Genomic DNA, 13156 nt, shown 5'->3' on the forward strand with positions numbered 1-13156 from the left:
ATGGGTATTAGTGTTGGCCTGAAGATCCACTGAGGCACCAAGAGGTTGGGGAACTTGTCCCATGTCACACATCTGAGAAGTCTGGGGACCTGGCCTTGTATCCAGATGATCTCAAAGTCTGTCCTCCTGTAGAGACATCTGCGGTCCACAGGTGAGGTGACTGGCCCTGCCCTTCCCGGCTGGGACAGAACCAGGAGCCCTGTAGCTCTGGGGTGGTAGGGAGGTTGCTTCAAGTGATATGAAAGGAGCCAGGATTTGCAAAAGGACAGAGGCACAGGGAGGACAAGGAGGAGAGAACTGATTCCTTCCCCTTGGCCAGGCTAGAACATGGGTTTACTGGGGTGGAGAGAGACGGACAGCTCTAGCCATTTGTCTCTGGGAGTCCTTGCTGGCCAGCTGTGGAAGGCCTGCCCAGCTGGCCCGACAGCCTGGATTAGCTGGGTCTTGTGTGCTGTCCCTGTTGCCAAGCGACACCACTCCTCTGGCTCTCGCCAGCCCAGCCAACTCTTGTTACCAGTGACAACTCCCGGGGGAGAGCACCCTCTGGGCCTCAGGCAGGTAGCAGGGCACCAGAGGTGGCCAAGCCACTCCTCAAACAGGTTTGGGGGAAGGGGAGGAGGGAAGCTCCTTTGGGGTCCGTCTTCCTTGTGCCTCTGAACATAGACGCAGAACTCTGCGTGGATACCAGGAAGCACACGAGGAGGAGGGTGGCAAAAGCGTGGGCACCGCCTCAGCACAGGCAGGCCTTCCGGGGAGCGGAACAGAGTGGCAGAAATTTGGGAGGGATTCGTGCCCCCACATCTGAGTACCAAGAAAAGAGGGGGAGTGTGTGTGTGTGTGTGTGTGTGTGTATACCCACCCCCAATCATGGGAGAGGGCCAATCTGTCACCGGGAATCCAGAACAGCTCACCAACCTTCCATTGCTCTCTGAAAAATGCCCCCACACTCCCAATTTGGGGGTTCCTGACTGTCAGAGGGCCTCAGCTTCCTGGGGTAAGCAGGTTCCAGCTTCCTGACAGCCTCCACAGTGAAAGACGGAAAGAAATGAGACACAGAGATACTATACTGACCCTTTTGCCACTGAGTCAATTCCAATTCTGAGTGACTCTATGGGACGGCGCAGAGCGGTCCCACAAAGGGGACAAGGCTGTCCTCTTTACGAGGGCAGACTGCCTCTTCTTCCTCAGTGCACAAAAATGACAGTGCCACCAGGCTTCCTGCCTGAAAGATTCAGGAGAGTGAAAGAACTATCCGTTCAGGATCAAACCAAGCACAGCAACACACAAGATTAGATAGGAGCCTTCGGGCAGTGCGGTGTATGTTCATGGGGGAGGGTACACAACTCGTGGGCTGTGACCAGAGTCATGGAATTGTGTATATAGGAACTGTTGAATGGGTGTCTGTGTTTCTGTGTATGTTCTCCACAACAATAAAATAACCTAAACAAGCAAACAAAAGAGATCACAGCTGGGATAAACCCTCTGGAACCGTTCTGCCCAGTGACCCGTGGGGTTGCCAGGAGCCGGAATCCACTCGCCTGCAATGGATTTGGGTTGGTTTGGGTTTGAATCCGGGTATCTTAAAGGTACAGAGTCGGGGCAACCATAAATCACAAGGCTTACCACACCTATCTTAGCGCATTTCTATTTTATTGTACCCCACTATATTTTCCCTCTATTTGTTTTATGGTACTTTCTCTGTTGTCCCCCCACCTCCCTGTCCAAAGTGTGTGTGTTTTTTCAATTGACTCTCCCTCCTTTTCTCGCTCCTCCAGCATTGCTTGGGGGTGGCTCATGTCTACATCAGTTTAACAGATACTGTGCTAATGATCTGCTGTATCCTATTCCTTATATGTAACAATATTCATTAGTATGCAGAGCTGCCATTTTCAGATAAGACGTGTATGATTAACAAGATAAGCACACGCACACACACACAAATTGTTTTAAGGGCTAAGCATACAGAACTGTGACATTAAACACCATCAGACTCATGTGGGGACCACCCCCACGCCCATCCCAGGGTCTGGACGGTGAGGCCACGGGGCTCTCAAGAGTACAGGTGTGGGTGTGCCTTATCTCTGGGGAGGAGACATGTGGCTCTGCCTTCTCTGGTGGGCGTCAGCGTGGGTGGCACCGTCTGTCTCCAGGGGCCATGGGTGCAGGACTGTGAGCCGCCGTGAGGAGCGGGTTGGGAGTCCCATGCAGCCCTGCCCCTCTGCCCCTGCCAGCACCCCCTTCCCTCTTCTCCCCACCCTCGCACCAAGGGCTTAGGCCCCTCACTTCCACTCTACCTGGGATCCTCTAGGCCATGACCCACCAGGGCAGAGCCTCAGCTGCTGGCTGTAAGAGTCCCAACCCACTGTGTGGGCAAGACCTCTGGCTCCCAGCCTCATGTGCGGCTGTCCAGTGGGCACTGGGTGCCCACGAGCACCCGGGGCTCAGGCTCCTGAGTGGACAGTTCCTCCGGCACTCACACCATAAATGTCCAGACACAGAGTCCTTCTGGAACCATCTCTTGCTGGCCAGGCAGGGCCACCTCCCAGGGAGGTCTGGGTAACCAGAGCTGCTGGCAGGCGGGTGGCAGGTCACTTCAGGAACATGGGGCGGTCAGCTGATGCCCCAGGCCCAGCCAGTCACAGACACAGCCATCCACAGCTCCTGCTAAGGAGGAGCTCAAGTAACAGGCTGGGAGCCCGGGCCTGGGCGGGAGGAGACTTGTGACACGGGAGGGCTTCCCCCCTACCACCACCACACACCACACACCACACATTATTGGGCCAGTCCCCCAGAGCCCTGGTTCTCCCTGCAGAACTGGGGTGGGGGGGACGCGCCCACAGTCCTGGGTAGGATCACTGTGGACAAGCTGGTACCTCTGAGTGCATTTGTCATTTCCTCCCTCTCAGCCCTACCCACCAGCATCTGGCCCCTTTCCTTCCATGAAGCTGGAGTCAGCAAGCAGCCCCCACTCAATGCATTCCACCCTGTGACTGCGCTCCTTCAGAGGCAGAGGAAGGTATGCCTGCTCCCCTACCCCCACCACCACCTAGAGCCCTGGGGCTGTGTCTGCAGTCCCTTTCCTGACTCCCCAGGGGCCTGTGAGGGACAGCTTGGTCTCACTAAGCTAGCCTCAGCTGCGCTTACCCCCAGTGTGGCTTGTGCAGGCTTTGTAAGTGGGAGAAGCCTCTGCTTCTAATCTGGGAAGTGGGTCTGCTCTTTCCTGGGCTTCGTGATGGAGACTGAGGGGTTAAGGACACACTTCCAAGAGCCTGCACAGTTTCTAACTAGAGTGCAATGGTGGCTTGCACCCTGTGGAACTGCACTAAGTGCCCTGCACCGGAAGCTGGAAGACGGTGAATGGTGAAGTGTTCAACTACTAACGGAAAGGTTGACAGTTCAAACCTACCCAGAGGCACCTGGCTGGAGAACCTGCTTCCAGAAAGGCCTGGTGATCTGGTCGCAATGGTCAGACCCACCTACAGCACCGTGCTCTCTAAACATGGGGTCTCCACAGGCTGGAACCAGCTGGGGAAAACTGTATATATATAAATGCCATCCCATAGGGCAGGGTAGACTGCTCCGAGCCCCATCTTTCTCCTGTGGAGCAGATGGTGGTTTTGAATTTGGACCTTGCAGTAAGTAGCCCAACACATAACCACCACCCCACCAGAGCTCCGTAACACACACACACACACACACACACACACACGTCTGTTTACTTATTCATTTATAGCTCACTGCCATCGAGTCAATTCTGAGTCTTAGCCACCCCTTATAGGGGTTCAGAGACTGTAACTCATTACAAAAGTTGACAGTCTCATCTTTCTGCCTCAGAGCAACTAGTGGGTTTGAACTGCCAACACTGAGGCTAGCCATCCTATGCTTAACCCAACAGCGCTACCAGGAGTCCTGAGAGAGAGAGAAAAGCTATGTTTATTCATTTTCCTTTCGATCAGAGAAAGGCAACCGGCTTGGGCTTGTCATGTTAATTTTCCCTCCAGGGAAAATAACGTATCCTGGGAGGCAGCCACGGTTTGCATCCTGCTCTGTCTGCGGCTTTGGGAGATTTGTGCCATCTCTGCATACCTCCGTACTTCCCTCCTGGGCAGAATGGGGGCGCTCTCCCTGTTGTTGGAAGGATCGGGCGCGTTTCCTGCACGCAGCGCCCGGTGCGCAGGGTCAGCCTCGGGGAGGCGTTGGCTATAATTAGACGATATTTGGAGATCACTTTTCCTCAGTCCTGGCTCCTAAGAAGCTCTTAGTTTAAGTAGTTGTTATTTTTAACTTCTTTCTGCATTGCTATCTTAATCCCCTTCATAAATCCACATTTAGTCTTGCAATTCTGTTAGTGCCACCTAATCTCTGCTCTTTTGTCCTCAACCTGCTGTCACTACCAATAACCAAACCAAATCCTCGGCCAGCAGTTGGTTCTGACTTGTCGAGGCCCTTAAGGAGGGAGTAGAGCGTCCCTAGCAGATCCTGGGCTGGAATCTTAACTGAAGCAGCCCGCCACTTTCCTCTGGAGCAGAGCAGAGAAAGCAGGGAAAAAGGGGGCCAGGAGTAGGTTCTACCTACCCTCCTTTGGGTTAGCAACAGAATACTTAACCATTGTGCCACCAGGGCAAAGAACCTCACCACAACCCACAGCCAAGGAGTCGATTCCTAGCGGCCCTGTCGGTCAGAGTGGAGCTGCCCTTTGGGATGTCAGAGACTTTACAACCTTTAAGGGGCACACAGCTTCCTCTTTCTCCCTTGGAGTGGGTTGGTGGGCTGAACCGCTGACCTTGCTGTGAGCACCTCAATTTGTAACCCACGGAGCCATCCGGGCGCTAGGTGTGTAGAAATGCTATGTGTTTCTGTTCACATTCACAAAGCATCGCAGGCCGCTGTGTGGGCCTCCCAGCGGACACGTGAGCGGGCAGCGAAGTGCATGCCCATGGTCCGTGCCCTCCCAGTGCCCAGCCTCGCCCTGGACAGGGTGTGATCGGTCCAGAGGCATCAGCTGCTAGGGGGTGTGTCTGAGACACCGGGCTGGGTATTCCGACCTCAGCACCAGAGCACGCTGCGCGGGGATGCGGCCAAGGCGTGCCAGCTCCGCACTGCCAGGACAGATTAGCACAGGGGGCCTCCAGTTCCGGTCTCGGCCGTGAGAGCGGCCCGCAGAGCCCGCGGAACGGCCTGGACCTTTATAAATATCTCCCGGCCCAGCACTAAGCCAGGAGATCCCAAAGTGCTGGCTGGTGGTTCCCTCTACTGGACACCAGGGGCACTGCTGCATCTTACCCAGACACACACCCCCACCCCACCCCACACACACACCCCAAAATTTATATCCACCAAACTTTCACTGCCAGGGAGTGGATTAAGGCTCTTTCTAGACGTCTTGGTTTGCCAGTCAGTCAGTTCTGACTCATAGCGACCCTATGCACAACAGAACAAAACACTGCCTAGTCTGGCACTCATTGTTCCTATGTGTGAACCTATTTTCCACTCAATAACACCTCCGGCCCCCCAGGACCCTTACCGACGTCTCCACCGAGGAGGTCCCTCCCCTTTACCAATCCAGGGACTGGTCTCTCCTAACAACATGGCCCTATTTTTCCTAATACAGGCTTGTTTGTATCAATTCTTCTTCAGTTTTCCTTAGTCAGTGTCCACCTTTCACATGCTCACGAGGCAAAGGAAAATGCCTTGGGCTAGGCAGGGCACACCTTAGTCCTGATTCCAGAGACCCTGTGTACGGGTTCCAGAGCGCAGTAGGCTAATCTTTCTCCCACAGAGTGGCTGGTGAGTTTGAACCTCTGACCTAGCAATTAGCAGTCCATCGGCCCCGGCCTTTTGGAAAAGAGCATGCTGGGACCAAAATACAGGGCGTCTTAGGAAAAGAAAATGGTCCGTATTTACACAAAAATCTACGGAACACATACTGTGTGCTAGGCACTCTTCTAGGGACCACTGAAAAGCCAAACTCACTACCAACTGCAGCTTCCAACTCAGGGTGACCCATAGAGGGAACCCAAGACAGTACATAGCGACAGGAGCTGACAGGAAGCTGCCAGGGATTTGGGACCCATGACCTTGCAGTTTGCAACCCACGGCCTAGGCCACAGCGCCACATAGAGGTGGAACAAGTCCCAAGCTGCCCTACTTTTTAAAAATAGTTTTATTGGCATATAAGTCACGTATCTTACCATTTAATTTTTTAAACCATACTAAGAAGAGTTGAGCAATCATCACTACAATCAGTTTCAGAATATTTTCTTCTTTCTAATATTCCTTGTTGTTAGCTCCCTATTTCCCCCATCTCTGCCATCTCCCCACGTAATGATTAATCCAGTTACTGCCTCCAAAGATTGACCTGTCTTGGATTTCAGATACAGAAAATCATACAAAACAGAAACAGGAAGCAAGAAAAAAACAACAATGATAAGACAAAATACAGAAAAACCTCAATAAAAACGAAAGCAGAAATATTAAAAACTGAAACAACTTTAAAATGGGTCAAAAGGGAGATCAAATGATAAGGGGTTACGTTTTAACCTTATTGTAGCTGCCACAATGCAACTTTGCAGTGCTCTCTGATAGCAAGTCCGTTCACATCCCCTGAGGACGGTCAGAGGAGGTTCCATGTGTGGATTCTACAGATGGATCTGGGGCTCCCACTGCCATCCACAGCCTCCTGCAAACTGGGATCCAAAATTTAAGCTCTGATACCATTCCCTCCCTTGGATTTGGATTTTATTCTTTACAATCCTTGGATCACACCGGCTTGTATCTTTCTCCCATGTCGTTGAAGCTTCACTTAGATGGCTGACTATTTAAAGACAAACTTTTAAGACCCCAGATGCTCTTCTGATAGCTGGGCACAGTTACCATACTTTGCTATAGCACGCTTATCTTTGGCGACTGGTCTCTTCATGAGGGTGAGCATCGAGTAGGGCTGGACAGTCCCTACTGTCCATGGAGATACTTTTTGGTGGTAGTTGGGGATTACAGATAAAAACACAAAACTCCCATGTCATGAGATGTGCTATGAGGAAAAATAAAGCAGGCTAAGTGGCTAGGGAGGGCTAATGCCACCAGTCCAGCGCTCGCTTACAAACTAAAAGTCGATGGTTGGAGGCCATGTAGCCCCTTTACTGGAGAAACACCTGTAATCCACTCCTGTGAAATGTACAGACTAGAAAACCCCTTTGGGACCATTCTACTGGGTCACACGGGGCTCCATAAGTCAACAATTGACTCACGGGCATCTAGCAGCAACAGCAACAAGTCACTGTCAGTTGGCATTTTGAATTCACCCAGTGGTGGCACAGAAGAAAGGCCTGGTGTGATAGTTACACCATCTCGTGTCAACTTGAGGATATTAAGAATGAAGGGGTGGAATCTAGTCTATCAGTCAGGTCACAGTCTGATGCCTCTTTATGAGCGTGACCTTCAGATGCTGCTCTTCCTCCCTGGAGGGAGGACACCCTCTCTCTCTGCTTCACCTTCCTGTTGACAAGCCACATGAAGCCACACTGATGGCAACCAGGGCCCTGGAGATGCGTCCACCGCCACTGGATCCACAGGACTTTCCACCCACCAGCCTGCGATCTTCCTTCATTTGGCATCATTACATGTGCTGTGTGAGTCTGAAGAGGAATCATGGGCTAATAATACTGGGCTTATGGGCTAACATCAGACTTACAGGCTTGATCTGGACTGGGCTGGGATGTTTGATTGATGCATACTTACTTCTTGATATAAAGTTCTCTCTTACCCACATATGAATGTCTCTGGATTTGTTTCTCTAGCCAACCAGGTCTAACACACCTGGCAATCCAGTTCTGTAAGATCACAGCCAAGAAACCCCTGTGGAGAGGAGGGGCCCATGTGCCGCAGCTGATCTCAGCAGCAGCCTCCCTAGGGCAGGCACCATACCACTTCTGGCTGAGACAGGAGCACCTGCCAGTAGCTTCTTCCCCACTGCGGGAGCGAGAGGCCGAGGCTCAGCCACCTGCCCGGGCCCACACAGACCTGCAGTTGGCATTTGCATCTCAGTTGCCGTGATGCGCAGGTTTGTTTAGCCTGTCTGAGCTCCGGTTCCTTCCGCTGTAAAAAAAAAACCCGTTACCATGGAGGCAACTGACTCACTGCGGGGACTCTATCTGTGGAAGAGTAAACTGTGCCCCGGGGATTTCAAGGACTGGAGTTTTCGGAAGTATGTGGATTGCCAGGGGTTCCTCCTGAGGACTCAAACTGTGAACCTTTCCATGAGCAGCCAGGCACATTAACCACAGGCAGCATTGTCTGTGGGCCGACAACAAACATAGAACAACACCGAGGAAGCGGGGCAGGCCTGTGGAGTGGGGGCAGCCATCCTCCAAAGCACCTGGGGACGGTGTAGCTCTGTGAGCAGCTGAGGAAAAGGCCTTGCCAGAGGGGAAGATCAGAGAGGCCCTGAGATGGGGACTAATGAGGCCGGGTAGCTGAGAAAGAGTGGACCCAGAATGAAGGCTCAGGCTCTGCCCCCCACCTTACCCTCAGGATACGCTCCCCGAGAGCCTCAGTGGAGGAACGGGGGTGGCAGGTGCCCTGTTTCTGTCTCCCGGTGGCCCCATGTTCAGTGTGGAACCACCCATAGCGTGTTCTTCATGGGACCAGACTACTAAGGTTTCCTCCCAGAGGATCACGCGGTGGGTTCGAACCACTAACCTTTCAGTTCGTAGACCGGTGCTGAACCCTTGAGCCAGCGGGGTCCTTAACTGAAGAACAGTCATCTGCAAAAGATACCAAGCCTAACAAAGTCAGGGAACTTGTCACTACTTCCTTGCTTGAGAACAGGGCTCTACCTCCAATCCGTGAGATGGTGGGCATCCCTGGTCTTTTACCCTTTTGCTCCTGAGAGCTTGGCAGGGGGGAGGTGGCTTACCTGAGGACAGAAATAGAAAGTGGACATGCCAGGACTTGAATTCAGGCTTGCCTACTCCAGTGTTTTAAGGGGGAAGTTCAAACCCACCAGCCGCTGTGGGGAGAAAGAGGAGGCTGTCTGCTCCCAGAACAGTCGCTACAGGCTCCACGGCAGAGGATTTGGAGTTTGGTTTTGGAAAGCAACATGTGGCATATGGCCATGATCGCTTTAAAATACATGTTTATGTTTCCAAAAACAGCCCCTGCCATCCGGTCCATTCTGACTCATAGCAGCCCTCTAAAACAAGGTAGAGCTGCCCCTGTGGGTTTCCAAGGCTGCAGCTCTTTGCAGGAATAGAAAGCCCCACCGTTCTCCCTTGGAGTAGCTGGTGGTTTCAAACTAGTGACCTTACAGTCCACCTGGTAAGCAATAATCGTCACCAGATCTTTTTTTTTTCTCCTTGTGATCCAAGTGAATTTTATGAAAGATAGAAGTTTCAGGTTTACACAGGCACCTCAGAGCACTTCACCCCCGCACGTGGAATCCTGGGGCCAAAAGGGATCTCTGCACGACCTCCCAGGAGCAGCTTGCGAAGCAGAAGGGCCCCAAGGCTCTGGATTCTGGCTTTTCCGGTCCTCTGCTTGGAGGCGTGGTCGCCACTAGATTTGCGTATATGTGAAGAAAGGATGCTGAGAAGCAATACATTGGCATGTGATGAACCCAGGGGGGTGCAGCCTGCTTTTCCCTCCACTGGGGTCAAGGGCTGGGAGCAAGACCCCTGCCAAGCAGGTGATGGTGCCTTCTATTATCGGGGTGACCTCTTTTAGCCTGCTTCTTTCTTTATCAGTCACCAGGTAGTCAGTGGAGACTCACAAGACACCCCTCCCACCCCCCACGTGCATCTTCAATGGCTGCTTTTCTGGGAGCTGACCACCAGGCTTTCTCCCCAAGAGCCTCCGTTTCGACTGGAACCTCCGTGTCGACTGGAACCTCCGACCTTTCTGTGGGCATCACTGTGGGGGACTCTTCACGCTCCTGCATTGGGGGTGGGGGGACAACAGTTTCACAGGGAGGGAAACTGCCTTCGAGTGAGTGACAGCAACTCTTAGGCAGGTGGCTGGTGGCATGCCTGGGACCACACCCCATCTACATACCCTGTGTCCCTCAGGGGGTCCGGTCAAGGAGGGGAAAGGGGTGACCACAGCAGAGTTGTCCAGGTGGCCAGAGAGAGGAGAAAACACCGCCACGGCGCAGTTCCCGACACTTGCCAGCAGAGGGCAACGCTGCTCTAAACGCCACCAGCCTGCCCCGGCCGCGCCCAGCGCCCCACGCCCCACGCGATGGACCCCCACCCAGCCACCCTACGTGCAGGAGCACAGCGGTGCGCGCCAGAGGAGAGGCTGGCTGCGTGGTCAGCCCGATCTCATGTCCGCGTCACTGCGGGGGTCAAGGGGGCAGGGGCGCCGGTGTCACGAGTGGGGGCGGCGTGCGCGGGGAGAAGGTCCCGGGTGGGGCGGGGGCGTCGGTGAGGCTTCCGGAGGCGACGAGCTGCGCTGGCTGCTGCTGAAGGCAGTTACTCACCCAGGCTCTGCCACCTGCTTCCCTCCCCGCTCCCTGCCACAGTCCCCAGAGTCCCCAGCTCCACCCCCACCCCCGCTAAGGGTGGCTGCGCCCCCAGGCTGGAACGGGGCTGCCTGCAATCTAGCCCTGCACCCCTGGGGAGGTGGGGGCAGCGAGTGACTCCAGTTCGTGCGTTCCTGTGCGCTGGACTGGAGTGGCACCCCCGCCCACACCCCACTGCAACACAGGCCTAATGGGGAGGGAGGAGAGGTTCTCTCCTTACCCCCCTTTTCTTTCTCAGTTCTCTGAACCCTGCACGCCCTCCTAACCAGGGTCCTCCAGGCCCCCCGCGGGCTCCCCGCTCCCCTTCCTCCCCTCTTTAACCTCCAGTCCTCCATTATAACTGCACCCCTCTAACAGATCTTCTGCCGACAAAGCCCTTCCCCCAGCCTCTTTGGTGCCCCCCTAGAACCCTTACCCCGTGGCGGGGACTATTCCCACCACCCTCTGGGCAACTCCCACATTCATGGTGCCTGGATCACCCAGGACCTGAGCTCCTCCTGTTGCTCTCTGTTTCTTCTGGCTGCCTTCCACTTCACTCCTCTCCCCGCAGCAGCGAAGGTCATTGCCTGAGAGCCTCAGCCAGGTCATCACCTCACACTCTCCTCCGGGAAGGGAGCTCTCTTCTCTCCCAAGTGGAGGCTCCAGAGCCAACAGAGCTGAGAGAAACCTGGCCCTGCAGGCACCAGCCAGGCTAGGTGACTTCTCTGATTCTGTCTCTTCCTCCTGTGAAATGGGGGTGGGGGTGATCCCCAGTTCCCAGGTATGCTCTGAGGAGACCCGAGGGAGGTGCCTGTGTGTATGTGCTAAGCACCCTGTAAGCACACAGCAGCGGCTCTGAGCAGCAGTCCCCAGGCCTGGCCTGGCCTGGTTTGCTCCTGTCACCGGGCAATGAATCCCATGTCCACACCCACCCTGTCCCAGGGCTTTGCACCTGTCAGGTGTCTGGCACTCGCCTCCTGCCGTGGCGTTACTTGACGGAGGGACAGGGAGGACACCTGTATAGGGGACCCTCTGTCTTGGATGTGGGGAGCCGGCCACACACAGAACTTCTCCCACCCCCTAGCGCTGCTAGGGGAGCGGAAGAATGGTGGGTGGAGAGGCGACAGGGTGGGCAGGACAGGAATACCGACCACAAGAGCATCCCAGGCTCCTCTTCCCACCCCCCCACCCCCACCCCCTCGCTGAACACGCTCGCTCTTGCTCGCTGGCTCCCTGGGTTAATTTTTAGCAGCACAGCTCACACATTAGTCACTCCCTGTCACCCACCTACACTGCAGGAGGCTGCGGTGCTGGGGTTGTCATTCCATCAGCTGCGAGGTGGGATCCAGCCCCGCCCCGGGCACCCCCTCACCCTCCCCCGGCTGCACATGGGCAGCCTGACAGATGAGCTAGGGACTGGGGACCACTGGGCTAGCTAGCTGCACAGGAGAGGAGGGCAGATAGGGGGGATGGTGCTGGAAGTTAGCTGGGGATGAGAAAGCTGGTTCCCCAGCCCACCCCCCCCCCTGCCAATGTGCTAGATTTGCCCCAGCAGCTGGTCTCCTGGCAGACTGGGCACCAGGAACAAAGGTGGGAAAGGGCTCCTCCCTAGCCTGGGGCCCCAGGGAGCCGCTGATTGTCATCTCTGCGGAATAGCTGTTCAAACAGCAGGCCTGGGGAAGCTCCATTTTCTTCCTCAACTGCCAGTCCTCCTCAGCTGCCAGGTGCAGGTACCCAGGCTGGAGCCCCTAAAGGGCTTTTGTGTGAGGGCCTCCCAGGTGCCAGCTACAGGTAGTGCTGGGGAAGTCCCACTCAGCTCTCTGGGGTGGGGAGATAGTGGCCACCCCCAAGAAGGGCTGGCCCTGGGGAGGTAATCCCTCATTCACTAAATGTTCTTTGAGCATCTTTTGTGCGCTGGGCTCCGTGGTAGGCCCTGGGGGTACAACTGTGCAGTCTGCGGGTTCCTCCCCTATCGCAGAAAAAGAGAGCTACAAAGGAAGTCAGTGTAATTACTGGTTCCGAGGAAGGAAAGACTGCAGGGCTGGAGATACAGAATAATGGGGAATGTTTGCCTTGAGCAGTGAGCTCTTTTAAAGAGCCATCAGCATGGGATTGAATTGGCACCAGCAACTTGAATTTTACTACAAAGGTAAGGTAGGGCCCTTGAGCTTAGTTGGCACAGTGGATTCACCTCCAGAAGGGTGACAAAAGGATGCACCCTTCAAAGACTGTAAGCAAAGCCATTGTTGAGTGGATGTCTGCTCCAATGTGTATAATTCCACAACAACAACAACAATAGAGGAGCTTCACATCTTACAAAACAGAAGACGAGAGAGAGAGAGAGAGAGAGAGAGAGAGAGAGAGAGAGAGAGAGAGAGAGAGAGAGAGAGAGAGAGAGAGAGAGAGAGAGAGGCTCCTTCTGAGGAAGTGGGGTTTACATGGAGACCCAAGGATTGGGACAGGCCATCTTGCCAAGAACACGAACAGAGAGAACAGCCTGGGCGGAGGCTGAGGCTGGAAAGAGCCTGGCAGACTTGAAGACCAGGGCTGACCGAAAAACAGACAAAAACTCACTGCCACCGAGGCGATGCTGACTCAGAGTGACCCTCCAGGACAGAGTACAAGTGACTCGGTGGGCTTCCAGAACTGGTCACTCCTGCC

The sequence above is a fragment of the Tenrec ecaudatus genome, chromosome 6 (genome assembly GCF_050624435.1).
Source record: "Tenrec ecaudatus isolate mTenEca1 chromosome 6, mTenEca1.hap1, whole genome shotgun sequence".
In the NCBI taxonomy this organism is placed as follows: domain Eukaryota; kingdom Metazoa; phylum Chordata; class Mammalia; order Afrosoricida; family Tenrecidae; genus Tenrec; species Tenrec ecaudatus.